General features: G+C 42.0%; 1 protein-coding gene across 1 annotated transcript in view; it reads right to left on the bottom strand.

Moving 5' to 3' along the window:
* LOC124598646 (protein furry) overlaps window positions 1-17726 on the bottom strand; it is a 1150963-nt gene that overhangs the window by 207005 nt on the left and 926232 nt on the right. The gene's annotated exons all lie outside the window — the stretch shown is intronic.

Genomic DNA, 17726 nt, shown 5'->3' with positions numbered 1-17726 from the left:
GGCGCGCCAGGCGAATATATATCCACTGTTAGAGAGGTGCTATCTCCACTGTTATACTTCATTTTCCTGTATGTTTTGTAATTTTCGCGCATTCATCTTCGGAAGCCGTAGAGATACTCATGAATAACCGTGTATATTATTTCATCAGTGAATCTTCCACTCCGCTCCTTTTATGACACTATGCAGAAGAACATCTGTGGGATTTGAACTGTAGAAACGAGGTACGGGCGGACTGAGAATTCCAGGTCCGATGGGCGAAAAGACAACAGTCTGATTTCGCTTCAATGCCAGGCACAATGTTATCACGAAGTTTGATAATATTCTGCTGCAGAATGAAAGAAGTTTGCTTATGCTCCGCTGCAGAATGAAATATTCCTTCGGGGCTTCATTTCTCGCCTTGAATCTGTGAATACAGCGGTTGTTATTCTGAACACTGTCGTTTAACTTTCTTTACTCAAGAGAGAGAGCGGAATGATAGAGACTAAGAGTGACCTCACCGTTCATTCTGAAAAACAAACAACATGTTACATTTATGACTGTATTTGAGTTTCTCTATTTCTCTAAGTATGTAAAGCTGTTATTAGTACTACGTATTTAAAGAAACACTTCTGTTTCATTTACGCACCAAAATACGCCTTTGAAGGCTGAATTGACACAATTAGGTTTGTGCTGACAATGACCTTCAGGATAATTTGCTAGTTACGCAGACATGATAAAGATGAACGAAAAACAGTGATCACCACGATTACAGCTTTCGAATTGTGAATTTCGTTTACAATATATCATTCTGAATACATTCTCGTCCACTAAAAAACTGATCATCAACGACACGAAAATGAACCAGAATAAACTACTGTGTGATGTAGTTCGTGCAGCATAAAATCGTCCGCTAACGTCAACAACACTGATTTCTGCTTGCAGAATTAACCGATCGCCACGATAATGGGGTAATGAGGTGCTTGGGGAATAAATGTGAGGGCGTTCTACGTATCTCTTAAATGAGAACTACAGTACGCCGTCCTCGTGCTGTACATTATATCATACCGCATTGGAGGACAAAGCATTGTTGCACTGGATACTGGATGCATTATCTGCACTACTAACATCATTAGGGAATTGTGACACACACAAACACACACACACACACAAGCAAGCACGCATGTATGCGCGCGCGCTCTCTCGTAGTTACTTAATAAATGGGATACTTCACCTAAAAATGTGTACGACAAGCCCCTTTATTCGTCTATTGAACTACAAGATAAATAACTTCTACCTAATACAAAATGGTTCAAATGGCTCTGAGCACTATGGGACTTAACATCTGGGGTCATCAGTCCTCTAGAACTTAGAACTACTTAAACCTAACTAACCTAAGGACATCATACACATCCATGCCCGAGGCAGGATTCGAACCTACGACCGTAGCAGTCGCGCGGTTCCGGACTGAAGCGCCTAGAACCGCTCGGCCACAGCGGCCGGCTACCTCATACACTATTATCGTCACGTTGGTTATTTCACAAAACGCGCGTCCGACAACCGAACACAATCCGATGCTCACATCGAGGTAGGTAGCGATCTGCGCACTGGGTGCTGGAGAGCTCGGTCTTTCTGGTGTTGGTCGTTCGCAACGTTGCGAACAGACAGGTGCGGGCTGTTGAATGTCCTGCGAGCTGTGGTCGCTACACATGTACTGGAATACGTGCTACTGAACTATCAGAGCTCGGTGTAGCTGAATTCTGCTGTAACGGATAGTAAATATGTTTCTCATCGCAGTTATGTCGAATGCTGTACTTAGAACAACTATTGTGAATTGGAAAGGGATTTAATCATTGAGAAATTGCTACCTAGGAAACTTCAGTGGCCTCAGCAATCTACGATGTGACTCATAACTTATTATGCTCTCGCCTTGTCACTAGTTCTAGAAGATAATAGTTCCATAAATATTTCTAACAGGGACGAATCGTCTTGTTACTTCTAGAGAATACACAATAGCCTGGACAAAATGCTACATATGATGGATGAAACCTCTACTGTTTATAAACTATGCAATTGAGTTGGGTTGGGTTGATTTGATTTGGGAGAGGAGACCAAACTGCGAGGTCATCGGTCTCATCGGATTAGGGTAGAAAGTCGGCCGTGCCTTTTCAAAGGAACCATTCCGGCATTTGCCTGAAGCGATTTAGAGAAATCACGGAAAACCTAAATCAGGATGGCCGGACGCAGGATTGAACCGTCGTTCTGCCGAATGCGAGTCCAGTGGCAATTGAGTGAAATATGAAAAGTGGACAGCAATGAATGTAAATCATTGAAGTTCTACATCAGTAGCCCCATGGGATTCCAACGTTTTACCTCGGTGCTAAAGTTATTTCACAATACTTGTATGTCACAGAACGCAATAATGATAGATATCGTGTATGTAGTACTCTGCAGATACTGTACTTTATTCAGTTAAGGAGTAATAATCACCGTCGTCAACCTCATCTCCCTCCTCTTTTTCAAGTGAATAATGGGAACACCTCTTCTGTTCCCCATCATCTGTATTATTAGCTCCCCACCCCACCCCCTATAACTCTAGCAGTTCATTCTTCAATACTTTTGAACGTATTAGACTTTATATGTTTTTTATTTAAAGTGGTCTTTTCTATCTTAACGTTTGCTCTTACTTGTATGCTCAAATTTTGCCGCTGTTACTTCAGTTTAGTTTGTACTCGTAGTTATTCTTTCTCCCTGTTGGATATGGCATCAATCATAATCTTTATCTATACTACTATATAAAGACAAGACGTTGTTTCCGAATATTTCTAAAAGTTTTTCAGAGATTTGCGTCAAATTTTTACACGATGCTCTAGCAAACATTCGGACGGTCATAGATTAGATAAAGTTCTTTTTTAAAACAGCAATGTATAGGTTAAAACCGACTGAAAGAAAGAAAATAGGCTCTGCTGTGAAAACGTGAGGTTTCGTTTCGTTTCTCGTAGTAACTTTTACCTACAAAATCAGGGTATTTAAATAATTACATAAACTCTTCCTCCTTTATATACTTTTCCTTATACATAATTTTAATCAAAAGCTGATTACACAACAATGTAATTGTTTTTTTTCTTCCTTGCAGTCCGTTTTAACGGAAAAACTGGAAACCTGTATTTATGATTAGACTACAACAACAGAATCTGAATCGTCCGAAACACATAATTCTACCCTTCACGGATTAAAACTATGCTAAATACTGTCACTGACATTATTATACTCACCAATACAGTAACTGGCGAGATCTCTCTGATAACCTGTATACCAATGATCCCAACCAATTTACCCATTCATTTTAAACGACTTCAGTTCCCAGTCAAGATTTCATTTGCAATAATAACAAACAAGGCTCGAGGTCAGAGAACGAGAGGAAGAGGAGATGGACAGAGTGAGGGGGGAGATGAAGATTAGAACGTATATCCAACTCCCATACTTATTTAACAGTCTTCGGGTCGACGATAACCCTACCTTTACACGGGAAGATTTAAGGTCGTCGGACAAATTAGTGGTCACCCTGTTCAAAGGCCACCCTGGTGGCTTTGTAGCGCTGTAAATGGTATAGAATTGTAGAATTGTTACGAGTCAGTGAAGTGATTTCCAAATTACGCAATGCGTCGAGTGGACCGACGGCCCATTGAGGTTATTAATCCACTGGGTTTTAGGGTGAAGCTCACATCAGAAGTAGTTCTATACCGTTTAAAGTACCGTGACTCGGGCCAATTCATTCAGGCTGCCGTGAACATGAACCTTGATGTTTATTTTAGTATTAATCGTGACCAAGTGTTACTCTTTCTTCTACATCTTCATGATGAGTATGCTATTCTTAATCCCATAGAAAATGTCGGAGTATTGGCAACTGCGCGAGAAACGTAACAATCGACATCCCTGTAATCTGGTAGCTCTGTGGGATCTAATCATGAACGAGTGACTTCAGTTGAATATGGCACATCCGAAGTAACTTGTGGACACTGTCCCCGGCCGAATTGAGGCCATTATCAAGGCTACAGGCAGTGTTACGCAATATTAGCGTAATGTCTTCCGGGATGACCAATTTTTGTCCGATGTACTTAATTGCAAACATTCGAAAAGGTGTTACCTAGATGCATTACAGACCCGAGTTGAACATAGGGAAGGAGTCAGCGTGATAATATAACATCCAAAAGTCTCACAGCTTTTCCGGAAGTCGCACGAACCTGCGGTCCCTAGCTCACCGGACCTCGAATTGTCCAGTCAGTCAATGAGTTAAATAACGAGATTTGGGGAGGGGGGGGGGTTGCACACCTACGCCCCGCTCCCCACAGGAGACCGCAAGCAAGGAGCAGACGTGTAGGGAAGAAAAAGGGAGGCGCTGCGGCAGGCCCGTGGCGTGTGGCCAATTTCGCGCGGCGCCCCCCTGTGGCCATCACTCAGCGGCCTATTCCGACGCACGAGCGCTAGGGCTCCTGATGGCATGAATGCTAAGGACCTGCGGCGCTCGAGGCGCGAAACGAATCACCAGTCCTTTTCCTGTCTGACTCACCACCCCCAGACCGTCCGGATTTATTTCCTCTTACTTCGTAGTGAATTAAATATGCTCATAAATTGCGTGTCTCTTTATCACACATTTTCTGACTAGTTTGACGAGGGCAGCTGCGATTTCCTGTCCTGTATCGGTTTCACTTACTCAATTACTTTTTGTATGTATTCCAATGGCTTCCTTACACCACAACTATTGGGCTCTACGCTTCCCTCTACTTCCGTGACAGTTACTTCTGATCTCGTTCTTCTAGTTAGAAATTTCCAAATGTTCCTTTCCTGGCAGCATCTTTATATTTCTTATGTGTCGAGTTACATTTTCAGCGCTACATTTCGAATGCTTAAATTCTCTTCTTGCCTGGTTTACTCACAGTCCAACTATTACGCCCGTACAATCTTGTGCTCCACAAATGCTTTTCCAGATCATTCTTACTTAAATTGAGGCCTATATTTGACATAGCAGACTCTTTTTTCGACTAGGAATGCTCTTTGCCTCTGCTACCCTGCTTCCTCTTTGCTTTAAATTTTATGCGTTATTTCGCTTGCAAGGTAGCAGAATTCCTTTACTTTATCTACTTTGTGGTCCCCAGTTTTGAAGTCTGGTTTGCGGCTAACCTGCTACTAATCAATACTTTCACTCTTCACTTGTTCACGTTAAATTCATGTTCTGTATTCATTCTATTCAAATAATTCTTCCTCGCTTTCACATAGGATAGAAATGCTGTCAACGAATCCTTTCACTGACATTATTTACTGTGAATTTAATCTCACATTTGAAGTTTCTTTTTATTCCTTCTCTGGGTCTCCGATATACAGATTTCACTACCCAAGAACGTTGTGTAAAATATTAGCAGACTAGGGAATGGTTTCATATGCGATTTGGACATATAAAAACGAAGGCTTCCGCCGCAGCACTATTTTCCTTCTTACAACCTTTGGACATCATCTTAAGTTGATGCACAGTGGACTGTGCGAAATCTTATTCGTCAAATCCGTTTCAGTACAGGTGTTGAAACTAGTTCAGATTAAAAATTCGCTAAGAGTTTTTCTAGGACCTCACTTTCTGAAGGCGTCTGATTTTATACGTTTTTGTTTTTCTATAAAGCAAATCATGCTCATCCGACTGTCTATTTATGCAAAGAATAACAACGAAGATTAACTATTTAAGTTAAACTGCAAAGTAATCCTTATTCTTGATTCTTAAATACCAATTTACATATGTGACTGTGTATAATGAACCATATTACAGTAAGGTTCGTATAACTGTGGCTATCGTAAGAAGGGTTTGACAGTTCACCTATTTCTAGAATTTGGACACTTGTAAGAATGAAGAATGAAGGATGAAGGAGGATTGCGGTTTAATGTACCACCGACGGCGAGGTAATTAGAGACGGGGCAGAAGCCATGATTGGAGAAAATGGGGGATTACTATAAAGAGCAAGACAAGCATTTACTTGATGTCGAATATTTGGATGGCACGAGAAGGATTTTAACTAGACTCGTCCGTTATCTGGGTCCACTGTCTTAAACACTGTGCAATGTAACATGCTTGGATTTTCATCGGCGTGCTGTTATGATGTAGTCGAGGTGTGTTGTTCCTCAGATCTGTCGTCTTCTTGGACACACCCGCTCCCATCCCCCACCCACCGACCCCGACATCATCTACAGTGTGAGGAGGATTCCTACAACAATGCACTCAGCTGTTTCAACTCGTCCCAAGCAGGCTCACAAGAGTTAATTTCAGCAAACGCCTCTGGTGATTCCATTCGGTTGATTCCAGCCACATGGAGGAAGGTGTTCACGAGGCTGATGCAGTGTACTCGTACATCATCCTCTTGAAAGACGAACACATCGCGACAACATATTGGACGATCCTATATTACTCACAATAATGATGAGAGGTGTCCGACATCTGATACCATCTCAAAAAAATTGGCCCACCTCCCTACTGAGCCTGTGACACTGCATGTCTCGGATGTGCATTGGTATCTGGTCGCTTCCACACACAACCCTGACGATCATCAGGCAGCAGGAAAATACTGCCCTCGCCCGTGAAGGAAACCTGACATCATGTTTCCATGTTGTATTCCACTTGCCCACCTTCATCGCGCAGCACCGTTCTGTTGCGTTTGTGCTGTAAGTTCATAAAGGACGCCGCGAGGCCACTTGATCGTGTACAGACAGATCGTACTATCTGGTTGACACAGTCCTCCCAGTTGCATCCAAAAAGGCAGGACACAGTTACGTTGCATTCTGCTTTGGGTATCTACAGGCTACAAGGATAGGACAAAAGTATGGAAAAACGACAGTTTGACAACGCATGAACCTGTGTTCAGTGTATGCCACCTTTAGAATCTGAAGATAGTCACTGTATGGCCGAAACCGGTTATGACTGTGTCATAAGAATGTAACTGCGTCTATACATAAACAAAAAATTTTTACAGTATGGAAAAACCGCGAGAAATGCATGCTTGAACATAAATCCAGACGCGAGCCATGTCTGCAAGTTGGGCTGTTGTATTTGACCACGAAAGGCACGTGTGCAATGTCTCGATACGTTTCAAGTGTCAGCCATGGTCAGTACAGTGTCCAGTGTGGTTGTGAGTGCATTACGTCGGAGCTAAGTGAATTCTAACGTGGGAAAGTTGTTGGTGCTCGTATGGTGGGTGTTTCCGTACCCAAGCTAGCCTAAGTGTCTGGTATTTGAAGAGAGAGCTTACAATGAAAGTGGAACAACAACATCGGCTACGCCACAACAGAGACGAAAATATGTGCTGAGTGATCGCGACAAATGGTCACTGAGGTGGACTGTAGCGAGAAATATGACGACTACAGCTCTAAAAGTAACTGTAGAACTGAATGTCGCACTCGAGAACCCTGTAATCACCATAAATAAAATGAAGAGAGGTCCCTAAGCTCCTTGATAGGTGGCTGACAACGACTGCAATAATCTTTAGGCAAAATCTTCCTGACATCTATCGCGTACAAAAGTATGACAGATTATCGAAACAGGTAGGTAGACGGCCGCATCATGTTATGAGAACGACCGATGGAAGATTTGCAGGGCGAGCCAGAATTCCAAAAACTGCTCATTAATACACACAATGCAAATAATCGTTACAGCAAAACGTAGTGCCAAAGCTATAAAAACTGGGCTATGGAGCAACGGAAGAATGTCATTTAATCGAATGAGTCTTGTTGCACACTGTTCCCAACTTCTGGTCGAGTTTACGCCCAAGGAATGAAACATGATGAGGGTTCGGTGATGATTTGGGCAGCCATACCATGGTATTCCATGGGTCCTATGGTTACTCTGCACGGTCGCGTTAGTGCCATGGATTGTGAACATTTTGGTGAACAGGTCCATCTCACGTTTCTTTGGTTTTTTTCCACAACCACACAAATCACTGTTTTTATTTATTTTATTTTACACGTCCAGTTCCGTAGCACCAAACTGAGGAGCAAATCTCCATGGTCATGGAACGTTCCAGTACATAAAATTACAATACAATCGTAATAAAACAAAAAAGGTCAATGAATGCTAAAAAGACGACAATCTATAAGTTTATATAAAGCAGCCAACAATGTAAAACAAGAATCAGCTTAATTTTTCAAGGAACTCACGACAGAATAGAAGGAGTGACCCATGAGGAAACTCCTCAGTTCAGATTTGAAAGCGCGTGGATTACTGCTAAGATTTTCGAATTCTTGTGATAGCTTACTGAACATGGGTGCAGCAGAATGCAGCACGTCTTTCTGCACAACAGTCAAGGAGGTGCGATCCAAACGCAGATTGGATTTCGGCCTAATATTAACTGAGTTAACAAGAAACTAAATTAAGAAATATATATTCTGAGAGGTCAATGTTCGAATACTCAGACTAATGAACAGGGGCGACAAGAGGTTCGCGAACTTACACCACTTATTGCCCAAACCGCCAGTTTCCGAGCCAAAAATACCCTTTTGAGATTAGCATTAGTTTATTTTCTACACGCCATGAACTATTTCAAGTGGCGTCGACGTGGCACACAACATCCTTTACTACGAAGCTAGTGTCATCAGCAAACAGAAATACTTTAGAATCACCTGTAATACTACACGGCATATTATTTATATAAATAAGGAGCAGGAAGGGCCCCAGCACCGATCCTTGGGGCATTTCCCGTTTAACAGTGCCCCATTTGCACCCCACATCATAGCCATTCTCTATACTGTGGAGAATGATCTTTCGCTGTCTGTTCTTAAAGTAAGAGATGAACCAGTTGTGAGCTACTCCCCGTATTATCCATAATGGTCCAACTTCTGGGACAATATTTTGTGATCAATACAATCAAACGTCTTAGTTAAATCAAAAAAGATGCCTAGAGTTCGAAGCCTTTTCTTTAATCCATCCAGTACCTCACAGAGAAAAGATAATATAGCATTTTCAGTGGTTAAACCACTTATAAATCCGAACTGTACATTTGACGGCAAATTATGTGAAATTAAATGATCAATTATGCTTACATACACAGGCGTTACAATAACTTTATCAAACACTGATGGCATAGAAATTGGTCTAAAACTGCCTCCTTTTTATAAAGCGGCTTTACCACTGACTACTCCTAAAGTCCGCCTCCGTAGTGCAGCGGTAGCGTTACCGCCTACCACGCAAGGTTCAAATGGCTCTGAGCACTATGGGATTTAACATCTGAGGTCATCAGTCCCCTAGAACTTAGAACTACTTAAACCTAACTAACCGAAGGACATCACACACATCCATGCCCGAGGCAGGATTCGAACCTGCGACCGTAGCGGTCGCCGAAGTGGCGTCAACTAAAAAGACTTGCAATACGGCACCCGAATCCCGAAAGGGATATCCCGGGCAATAAATGCCATACGATCATTTCATTTCATTCCTAAAGGAAAAATTACAAATATGGCGAAGTACAGGGCTAACATGTGCAGGGCAGTACTATAGTATTCTGCTTGAAACTCCATCACATCCATGCGAGTCCTTAGTCTTCAGTGATTTATTTATTGACTCAGTCTTCCTCTTGTCAGTATCTTGGAGGAGTATTTCAGATATCAGTTTCCAAGATAGTTATATGATTCCCAGTAGAAACTAAGTTTTTATTTAATTCATCGGCTAAGTTCAGAAAGTAATTGTTACATACTGCATATGTATCTGACTTATCAGTAACAGATACATTTTTGTTGCCTACTGATTTCATATCGTCGAACTTGTGCTGCTGACCAGACACTTCCTTCACAACTGACCATATGGTTTTAATTTTATCCTGGGAACTAGCTATTCTATTTGGGTACCACATACTCTTTGCCTTCCAAACAATATATTTAGGCACCTTATAGTACTGTTTGTAATGGGCTTCGGCAGCTCGCTTGTGACTGACCTCCTTCGAAGATTATTCCTTGGTTAGAGGGAGTTCCTTTAAGCAATCTAAAAAAAAAAAGGTGCAGCTGTAACACCAGCTACTACAGGAATTTTCCGATGAATGATCCCACCACCGCCCACTACACTGTCACCTATACGCTTTGCCAACCTCCCCTTCCCATTCCTATTGAGGTGTAGGCCATGCCTAGTGAAACCCAGTTTACTGAAAGACTCTACTGACACCACTGCAATTTGAGTCTTTCCCTCCGCCACCACTGTCTTCTCAAGCCCCGTGTTAACACGCTGTGTTCAAAGATGATAGGGCCCCCGTTCACACAAGTCACATAGTCAACAACTGGTTTTTTTAAGAACGAGGATGAATTGTCGCATCTCCCCTGGCAACCAATCGCCATATCTCAACATTATTGAGCCTTTGTGGCCTACCTTGGAGAAAAGGGTGCGTGATCCCTATCCACTTCCATCATCGTTACCAGAACTTCCCACTATTTTGTAGGAAGAATGGTATAAGATTCCCTTGAAAATCATGCAGGACGTGTATGTATCCATTCCGATGTGACTGGAAGCCGTTTTGAATGCCAAAGGTTTTCCTACGCCGTATGACCTTGGAACGGTTTGCATGTTGAGAGCCTGGACACTGCACACAAGCTGCAGCCGCATTATCATGTACACATTTGCAGACACGTCAGGTTCTAATGAAGTGCATTGCGAATGAAGATGTACTTTCACTTCCATTACACAGTTGACTGCACGTAACTATTTCCTGTCCACAAAAGTGTTGAGAAAGATGTATCCAATTTGAAAAACAGCTATACGGCTCATAAGGATACTACAAACGTCCCTTGAGTAGTTTATTGTATTTAATGTATTGCAACCGGCAACCGGAATTCATCATGATTTACAAAAATGGTTCAAATGGCTCTGAGCACTATGGGACTTAACTGCTGAGGTCATCAGTCCCCTATAACTTAGAACTACTTAAACCTAACTAATCTAAGGACATCACACACATCCATTCCCGAGGCAGGATTCGAACCTGCGACTGTAGCGGTCGCGCTGCTCCAGACTGTAGCGCCTAGAACCGCTCGGCCACTCCGGCCAGCCATGATCTACAGGCAAGCCACACAGTCTGAGAGTGTTTTCGTAAGTCCAACTGCAGCTGCATAGGATAACCGTTCTATGGGTGCAATCAAGAGTGACTACCGCTTATTAGTTGGTAAAGGCTGGGAACAACTGCAGTAATCTTGAGGCACGATCTTCCTGGCGTCTATCGCCTGCAAAACTACGACAGATTATAGAAACGGGTAGGTAGATGGTGCCATCACGTGACGATAATGGCCAATGGAAGATTACCTAAAATAATGCTTAATTAGAATCCAGGAGGAGGAAGAAATGTTGACTCACTAAATAGATGATGTACCCAATAGTTGCAAAATTGAAGCACAGCGGGTTATATGATATACTATTTGATGGAAGAAGAAATGATAGAACAATGTTTTTGTTTTTACATAAATCCGTTCACTGTTAATTGAGAGGCAGAGGAAACGATTTTATAATTTGTCTAAGCAGGCAGTTACCAGTTCGGTTTATGTGATACTCGATTATCTTACAAGCACAAATAAGCTGTTAATTGATTCGTGGAAGTATTGAAAGTCTAAACAAATATACTGAATTCCAAACGGTCCACAGGTACCACAAACTGTCTGAATGATAAGATTCTGCTCCACTAGGTGCGAATATATGATTAAAAGTACCTTTATTTGGCCTTCAATGCTACGCAAGTTTCGGCTCTGAAGTCAGTTTTCAACAACAGTGTAATGTAACTTATCAAAATGGACGTACGTCGGTTAGATACCGAGCATTCATCAAGTCAAGTAATGATAAAAATGCAGGGAGCTGACCGCGATGTGTCATTGTGCAGTCCTGTACGCTGTTGCACTCATCAGCGGCATGCTACATCACCGATATTTTAGGTACACCAGTTGTTACAGCTTCTTATTGTGAAGTTTGGCCAAGTTCCTACATTTTCCCCACTGTATGATTTTATGAATGTTTGGACACTAATCTAAGTATGTCCATTTCCTGGCTTACACTGCACTATTATTTGCAAATGGCTTCAAAGTCGAAATCTGCGCAGTGATGAAATCCATATGAAGGGATATTTTAGTCCATCCAACGGCAGCCAGTGATCAGTATATTATTACTCAGATAGCTGGATCCAGTTAATCAGAAAACACAATCGTACCACCAAAAATGTCCTTCATATGCAAGTCGTCGTTCCTGCATCAGAGTGTATGTACATTATCTAAATAGCAGCGGCACCAACTAGAAGTATTTCGTCCAAGCATTCGCATTTAAATTTCCCGAACATTTCTGTCACAATTTCACAAGGGTTATACCGACTTCTTACGATCCTAGCTGTGCGACTCTGAATTTGCTCGATGTCTGTTGTCATGCCTCACTGATAAGGAATCCACACGCTGGAACAATACTCAAGAATAGGTCGCTCTAATGTCTCAAGAGCAGTTTCCTTTACAGATACACTGCACTGTGCCAGACCCTTCCAACAATCTAAGTCTTCCATTCGCATTCCCTAATACTAATTTTCGTTTTCGTCTCATAAAACGTTGCATCTTAGTATACTAAATACTTATACGATGCGAAACGCTCAAGATGCTTGCCACTAATCTAGCATTTATGAAGATCTAAACAGTTCGGCGCAACTGTATCGTACGGGAATCCACAGACGACTTCTGCTGAGCAATGTACTGAAGTATCGCTGACCTCACGAAGTAGTACAATCAATTTATTATGGAAAACTAAAGCAGGAAATGTGGAAGAAGCCTTAAGTGGGTGCACTCCACTTTAATCAAAAAGACATCAATTCATTAGGTTACAAATTTGATATTGGTAAGCGTAATGTATCCGGCGGAGGCGCACACAAAGTGGTGAGAGGCGACTGCTCAAGTCTTGGCGCTCTGCCCGCCGGGACTCGATAGCCGGCTTCCACATCAGTGGGACGCGCGCAGAAATCTTTCAAAAACATTAGCCTCGTTGCTAACAAAGCACTTCTACAGGTTATAGCACAATTCGGACACTAAGCTAAACGTCTGAAACGAATTCTGAATAGTAGCAGGGTTTAGTTTCTCGCGGATAAACGTAACTTGCGAGTATCAGGCTGTGATTTTTGTTGAATGACAAAGTATAATGTTTATGTGTGGAACTATTTAGAAATACACTAGTTTCGCGTTCTCTAGTCAAGGTAAGGTATTCCGGCGCTTGTCTCGGGTCTGTGTGATTGTGGATTCTCTTCTTAGGCTTTGATCACACTGGTGATGTACTGGTCACCTGTTAAGTTTAGAATATGCAGGTGCACAAGCCTTTCATTCTGAAACTTAATGTGACGTTCTGTTATGAAAGGATGGACTCGAGACTTCCAATGGCAGTGCTTTTTTAAATTAATAAGGTTTGTAAGTTTTATAGTCCTACATACATTTTTAATTGAAAGTTCTCTTGAAGTTTACTTTCGGTCTCAATCTAGCTAACATGTTAATAGTTATTAATTAGTGAGTACTTTGTCACGATCTTTGATAGTAAGCGCGATTGACGGACATTTGGTAACAGCACGCATGGGAAGATCGATGTCTGAGGTCAACTTCTGCTCTTGCCAGTTGCAAGGTGCCAAACGTGACTCCATTTACCAAGTCCATGTATTCATCTATTGCCATCAGGGGAGGACTACACGCCTCGACAGTAAGTACCTTCACCACCATAGTCCCACATACATTATTTTAAAAATTAACCATCTCCTTCCCTGGCCATCTCTTTATAAAATATCAGACTGATTAACAGCAACAGAGGATAGAACCACCTCCGAGTGCAATAACAACTGCAGCCGGCAGGTAAGTAGCCATACACTGTGCACTCGAGTTATTCGACACTGACACTGCGGAATAGTCTCAAGTCTGTTTTACACGAGGGAGTTCCGGCCAAAATCTACTATTAAAAGTGCGTGTAAATCAGCAGTCAACCATGATACGAGTGTGCCTATGACGTCAGTGATCTATAGATTGCGCCCCGTGTGGAGTTCTGTATTTCTGAGTATGCTTCACACCGAGCATGCCCAGAAACAAAAGGATTGTGGCAACGTCTGCTAACATCGGGAGTTAGCGTATCCTGGCGCAGCTCATTACTACTGTAGAAATGGATTTTGTGCCTTCGCGTCTTGTTAATCTTTATTGTGTTGTTTGCTTTGCTTACATGACACACCGAAAATGTTGCACGAGGTCTTGACATTTTTCCTACTGGTGTTCTCATACAGTAGAGACGGAATATCCGAACGCAGAAAGCTACGTTTTACAGAGAAAAAGGCTACACTAAGCATAAATAAGAACGTAATTAGATAAAAGTGTTTTAATGAAAATTATTTCAACAGCGCAAAAGTAGGAATTATTCGACGAGAAAAATAATTATCAAAGTTATTTAGCACTGAGCAAAAAAAAGATGACACATAGGATAAAGTAAAAAAGGCACCGTTTACTACGTTTCTTGATATTAGTAGGTGTATTTGCAAATATATTATTTTTCGAGCATGATTTGAAATGTTTGTACGGTACTTTTATTGTTCTTTCAGATCTCAGTAGTGAAGAGAATTTACCATACCACCTTTAACAGGAACATCCAGTATGTTTTTTTCTTTCCTTTGGTCCATAATAAACGCGATTGTGATGGCTTATTCCTACATTTTGTTCTTAAATTTCGATTTTTTCGTAAAAAAGATAATCACTCGTAACCCCTCTCCCAACGTTCAGGTGCCAAACTGCCCAGCAGACAGCTCGTACAAAACACGCAGTTTTGGCACTGACGTCTAAACGAAAATAAGACATGGGACACAGTACAGGAACGAAACGCTAGGGGCGCTGCAGCAGACTCACTTGTCTGGAGTAATCAGCTGGGACAAGAAAGTCAATCGTGTAAAAGGGGCTTCATGAGCATCAGTCCTATAGTAGTGGTAGCTGGAAGTAATGACATAATAGGTACCAAACCTGCCAAGTTCCACGATAGTTCAACGACGATACTTCCCTGCAATTAACAGCGTCGTCAGCAAACAATGCTATATTGCTGCTCATCTTATCTTTTATGTATACTGAAAACATCAGAGGTTCTATTATGCTTGTTTGGGAAATACCACAAGTTGCTTTCATTTCTCTGAATATCTGCCGTCCAGTATAACGCTGTGGGGACATCGATTCCATCGTACGTCTACCTGGATAATCCGCACGATAGTATCTTGGTTACTGGTAAATAATTTGGTACAGTGCTGGGAGCCTTTCGGAAATATCATCGCAACAGGTAGTCCTAGTAAGCTTCAGTCCACGCCAACACGAATGTGGAGCCACACACAGGCAGAAGTAAAAGCCCTATCCTCAAGGGACATAACCTACAACTGACGTGTGTGAGCTAGGAGGACACAAGAGTCCTGCTTATCCTCACACTCGGGCATCATATTGTTATGCTCGGTACTATCAGGGGAACATGTGGTACTTGTTACAGGCGTAAGGGGACAACGAAGTAGATTTTGGGTCCATACAAACATTAAAAAAATGAAAATAAATTGAAAAAACTTAAACCGCAGCCTACTTTTAGCAGAGCAGGAGATGCATACGAAGAAATTTTTAATTCATACTTTTTTATAAAAGGACTAAAAAGCGCTACAGTGATTCAGTACGTTGATTTCTCTAGCTCCAGAGCAGCGTATCCCAACACTTGATATTGTTTAACTTCAGAGGAACGAATATTAATCAATGAGGTAAGAGAGCGTAGATTTAATTTACACATAGTACACAAGTACAAATTATTCATGTTCTCAATACAAACAGTTTGTAAATGCTTCATATTTTCCTTGGATCCAGGTACAAATACGAGCTCCATCCGACGGACTAATGAAGAAAAATAAGGGAAATACGGAACAAACAAATAGTATAAACTTATGCAAAAGTGTTTCACTTACTGAGACATGGCTATGGGTAGCATATTTGTTTCATTTTCGTAGGTATTGTACAAAGAGAAACCACTATTGAATGCACTGTAGCGGAGAAGAAAAAGATATTACAGGTTGTTCTCAAGGGAATCTGTGCGTCCATACCGAAAGGAGACGACTGGAAGCGTATGCTTTACCATGACCGTTATTGATATTGATCGAAAAAACAAGTTTGCTATTACCAGCTACCATTTATTTTACTTCCATTATTCGTTTCAGAAGTATAAATCCTCATTATCAGGTGGATATTTGTGTTTAAAAAATGTCTGTGATGCATGTTATGTAACTCGACACAAAAGGAGGATGTGACCATTGATACAGTGCCACAGGTCACCCAAAGTCTTACAGACAACACATAAATGTATTAATTCACATAAATCTACCTGATGACAGAAATATAAGCTTTTGAAATGCGTACTGGAAATAAAATAATTTGAGACAGGTAACAGTAAATCTGTTGTTTCAGTCATAATGTTCTATTGTGTTAATGGCATGTTACGAGGCTGATGCGTTATTATGTTTCAAATGGCTCTGAGCACTATGGGATTTAACATCTGAGGTCATTAGTCCCCTAGACTTAGAACTACTTCATCCTAACTAACCTAAGGACATCAAACACATCCATTCCCGAGGCAGGATTCGAACCTGCGATCGTAGCGGTCGCGCGGTTCCAGACTGAAGCGCCAAGAGCCGCTCGGTCACAACGGCCGGCGATGCGTTATTAACTATGATCCAGATCGGTTATGCTGGAATGAAGGAAGGAGGGAAAGAAGGAAATAAAGAAAGAAAGGAAGGAAGGCAGATTAGAGTTTGACGTCCTGTCAACAGCGAGGCCATTAGAGACGGAGCACAGGCTCGGATTACGAGAGGGGAAGGAAATCGTCAGTGCCCTTTTCAAACGAACCATCCCAGCATTTGCCTGGAACGTCGTCGTGACTTTATCGGTTGAGGGTGTGGCTTTTAACTTTTACTTAGGAGCAGAAGTGTTGTGGCGCCAATCCATGGACTGCCGTTTTGTTTCCGGTTCGAAGTGACGAACCAGTGTTTCATCGCCTGTGACGATGTTCGACAAAAAATTGTCACGATCGGCGTCGTAACACGCAAGCAATTCCGTACAGGAAGTCCATCGTTGATCTTCATGGTTTTCTGTTAAGAGGCGAGGAACCCAGCGGACACACACCTTCCAGTACACCAACTGGGGACGAGTGCGTCAGCACTACCGACAGGGCCCTGCAGTTGAGCAGCGAGGTATTTGTTTGTGATCCGTCGATCACCTCGAATGAGAGTGTCTGTACGTTCCAACACTGCATTAGTCACAGCTGTTTGCGGTAAGCAGGCATGCGGGAGATCGGACAGGTTTGCGCGACCTAATAACAGACGCCTCGCACAACGATTCGGCCTGCTTTTTTTCACTACCATGTCTTCGTACGCATTCTGCAAGCAACTATCAATGAACTGCTAAGATGCTCTGGTTTTCCGTAATAAAAAGATAAAAGAGAGAAAAAAATTAATGAAGCTCTCTGCTTGGAACGCATCTCCGTGACACACGCCAGTTTGAAGCTACTTGTAATGCTGCCACCAATCGGAACCTCATGACACTACAGGGTCTGAAGCAGGAATATTCCAAGACACTTCACAACAAATTCCGCATTTTTTCACCCAAATCTTGTCGAGAGAAAAATGTATTGCACTATTTATTGAATGCCCTCGTATATTGAAAGAGAAATATTTCGTGTTTAAGCAATCAAGGCC

This window comes from Schistocerca americana, chromosome 1 (assembly GCF_021461395.2).
Source record: "Schistocerca americana isolate TAMUIC-IGC-003095 chromosome 1, iqSchAmer2.1, whole genome shotgun sequence".
Taxonomy (NCBI): domain Eukaryota; kingdom Metazoa; phylum Arthropoda; class Insecta; order Orthoptera; family Acrididae; genus Schistocerca; species Schistocerca americana.
This window is presented reverse-complemented; position numbering and strand designations above follow the sequence as displayed.